The 4,001-nt window shown below is 37.4% G+C and overlaps 1 long non-coding RNA gene across 1 annotated transcript; it reads right to left on the reverse strand.

The window, feature by feature from the left end:
• Window positions 1-1,406: 1,406 nt before the first annotated feature.
• Window positions 1,407-3,651, reverse strand: LOC110779498 (uncharacterized). The gene is made up of 5 exons (XR_002531144.2): window positions 3,456-3,651; window positions 3,296-3,363; window positions 3,108-3,192; window positions 2,591-2,655; window positions 1,407-1,618 (listed from the first exon to the last, which is right to left on the reverse strand). It is a non-coding gene; the product is annotated as an uncharacterized lncRNA (long non-coding RNA).
• Between the last annotated feature and the right edge of the window lie 350 nt (window positions 3,652-4,001).

The raw sequence follows: 4,001 nt of genomic DNA on the forward strand, positions 1-4,001 counted from the left end.
CGGACACACCGGAGAGTGAAGGATACTCAGTTGGTTAGAGCTTACATTCCGATTCCGATGTCAGGTGATCATGGAATCTATTCTCATCCCCACCCTTGTGGCTCATTCCCAACAAAATCAAATATCAACACACACACGAAAAAAAACATAAGCCTAAACATAGAAAGGTAGCAGTTGGCTCTTCCCGTGAGTGTCCGTGATCGTTGATACTACCTTGTTTACACCATCAAGGAGCATTGTCGTGCAAAGGAAACGAATGAGCAAAACTTTATGTACTAATTTAAGTTGTACACGGGTACAAAATAGAAGTTTCGTGCAAAATGAACACAAGTTCAATAACATAATTTAGGTTAGGCAATTTATCGAATACCTTCTGTGCAAACCACTAAATTAAGTTGACCTTGAGGATCGATCGCATACTCCAATCAGGAAAGAATAATTAACTCTTTCTGAAAATTCAAAACTATAATTTAAATCAAAATTTATAAAACCTAATTTCATGCAGTCTCTTTTCCCAATTTACAGTATATGTATTTCCCTTATATGATTAACACTTGAATTTCCCAAATCAAAACCTGAAATTAAGCTACTTCAAATTGACCCTAAACAAAAAAAATATATTAAATTAAGTATAAACTTACAGGATCATAATATTAAATTGAAAACAATTCTCCATGCCGCTTGGAATGAAGATGATGTGGGGAAAGTATTTTGGACAGGAGAAAATGATAATTTGGGACGATGCAGAGGGGAGATTATAATACCGAAGAACCAAGTGCCCGGTGAGTGATGACTCATCTTCTTTTTCTGCGTGGAGAAACACAAGTGTCAACAGTATTCCGCCACTCATGCATGACTTATCCGCGCCAAACGTAAAGAAGCAAAGATGGTTGTGGGTTGGGTCTTTGGGGCAACCCGAGTCCCGACCCAACCTAGAATGAAAAAGCATGGTCCGGTACGAACACGGAAAATCCTCGGCTAGGTACGGGCATGAAGTCATCAGTCTAAGCCGTATTTTTGGAAGAGGCACGACAGGGGACGTACGTCACGACAAAGCATGATAAATTTGGTAAAATTAGGCTTAGGCAAGATAGTCCTGCCCGACATGTGGGTCTGGCTTGGCCCGATACAAACTAGCTTGACATGGTCGAGCCAGTTCAGAACAATAGTCCATCGGCTTGGCCCAATGCCTGACCCAACCCATGGCCTTCTTTAGTCGTACTAGCTCTTCTCCCGTTCAAGTTCTAACGACTTGTTTGATATCCGGTAATAAATGTGTAGCAGTTGTTTAAAACGGGAATGAAACTGTAACACCCCGACAATTTTCCCTTTTCTAGAATAAACTTTTTAATAAATATAACTATAGAGAATTATCAGAATTTTGCAGCGGAAAACATAAAACTAACTTTAGGTTTATAAATAATCAACTACAGAGTTAATTCCAAAACCAATCAACGAAAATAAAGTCAATGTAGCTAGTTCAACAAGTTTAGAGTCCAATTAAACAAACCAAATTCAACTTAGCAAATCAAAACTAAATACAAGCTCTCTAATCCCGATCCCAATCATGCATCATCTTCAAACCTGTAGATGGGCAACGCTTATTGATCCTTAGAGACTGCTCACCAAAATGGGTCATCACATGATCAATAAGGCATAGCCATGATCAACACACACAAACAAAGCACGTAATCAGCAAAGCTGAGTACTACATACTAAATCAATAATAATCCTAACATGATTATATTAAACGAACAATCCTAACATGATACTAATAAAACATAAGTAAGGACAACCAAAACATATTAACTTGAAGACCACACTTAACTAGACTAGACTGGACTGGACTAGACTTTTATAACATTAATATTATTTTAATTGAAATAGTCAATGGACCGAGTTGTCTACTAGAAGCCTTCACTAAGGAAGATGAGGTACGGGCGCGACTCTGTAACCCCAATGACCTGCGATATCGAGGAACTTTTGAATAAAATAGAACCGATGATCAATCCGGCCCCAGAAAAAGCCATAGGCGACCCATGACCTCAACTCATGAGTGTCCGTCACTTCAAACGTGCACAGCCTAAAGCTATTGCTACTCAGTTTCACTTTACATGATTTACCAATTAATACTTTGTTATGACTCGTCAATCACATAAATCATATAACCAACAAGTATTCACAAATGTTTTTATCTTGGAATTAAATAAGTGATCACAAAGCTGTCAATCAAGAATTCATTCCAATTAATTCAACCCTTCCTTTAATAATGGTTAACCACCTTTATATAGGTGTAAAGTATCAACTTACTAAACAAAGTCCTCGGTTCTCAAAAAGTAGTGAAATGCTAAAAGGGAACAACGATCAATCGATCTAAACCAATATATATAAATAATATAAAGTTCCCAACTGACATGCTTGCATCAAACATCCATGCTAACATGTTATAATTCTTATAATGAAATTATATATTCAACGCATTCATCCAACGACATTGAACATGAAATTCCAACATAAACAAGTTCATAAACACATTTCAACATGGTTTCAATAATAACACACATCCACAAACACACAAGTATGTACGTACCTTGTGTAAACAATTTGATATGTCACTTTAACACTTTCAAAAGTCGCCCACAGAGAATTCTCCACCTAAAACAGCCAATAAAGATTCCCAATCAACTTTCAATAATTCACAACAATAATAAAGTATTCTAAATACATCCTAAGCATATTTAGAACCTTCCCCGATATCAAAACTCCTCAAAACATCATACTTTAAATTTCCAACAATATAAACTCGTTTGAAGCTTTACCAAAACCAAATTATCACGCTTAGAATATAAAAATAATAGTTTTAGTAATTCCTAATCATTCTACTATGGTTTAAAACCATTGAAGCCTTAAAATTCATACTTTAAATAATTCAAACTCTTATTTCAATCAAATTATGAAATCTAAAAATTAATAATTCAATTATGCAATATTAAAATCTGAAATTCATAAATAAATCATAAAATCATAAATTTAATTCAATCAAAAAATAAAATAAATTAATAACATATAATTAAAACATTCAATTAACTTAGGGTTTAAGAAATAACCAAATAGGGAAGGAGAGAGGAGGGTTGGCCGGCGGACAGGGCATGGCGGCGGCAGGGCGGCGGCTTGCGGCGAGTGAAGACGTGGCTGGGCGCAAACAATGGTGATGTTCGAGTACAAGGGCCACGATTAAGGAGGAGAGAAGACAATGAAAGAAAGGACGAAAGAGAGGGAGAAGGAAGAAGCATACCGGCGGGGAAAGGGCGGTGGCTCAGCGGCGCGGCTGCGTGCAGGGTGAAGGTGGTGCGTGCGGTGGTGCTGTGCGGCAAACCAAAAGCACGGTTAAGGAGGAGGAGAAAGAACAACGAGGGACAAAAAGGAAAGAAACAAAAAAGAAGAGGAGGGATTACCAGTGGTCGACGACGGTCAGCATGGTGGTCGACATTGGTCAGGCGGTGGTCGACGGCGGTCAGGTGGTGGCCGACGGCGGTCAGGTGGTGGCCGAAGAAAACAAGGAGGTTTGAGGGTTTGCAAATTGGCGTGAAGGAGGGAAGGAGAGTTTGAGAGTTTTCTTTTCTTTTTCACGTGAAGTTCAAAAAGGGTGGGGAGTTTTGGGTTTATTTGTTTCGGCTTTCTCAACTTGGGCTAGGATTAGAATTAAGTTTATTTGAATCCAAAACCGGTTAGGATTGTTTTCCAAATTCAATCGTGTTTTCGTAATCCAAATTCTTTTCAACCTAGAATTCTTAAATTATTTTATACTTCCTCCGTCTTTTAATACTCGCAACGTTTCTTAGTTTCACGCATGCCAATGCACAACTTTGATCATTTATATCTTAAATTCTCTTTATGCAAAAATTATAAAAAGTTGATATTTTGAAAATACACATTGAGACGAATCTAACAAGATCCCACATGACTATGTTTTATCTTATATAAAAAGCATTAAGAATAGT

The sequence above is a fragment of the Spinacia oleracea genome, chromosome 2, assembly GCF_020520425.1.
Source record: "Spinacia oleracea cultivar Varoflay chromosome 2, BTI_SOV_V1, whole genome shotgun sequence".
Taxonomy (NCBI): domain Eukaryota; kingdom Viridiplantae; phylum Streptophyta; class Magnoliopsida; order Caryophyllales; family Amaranthaceae; genus Spinacia; species Spinacia oleracea.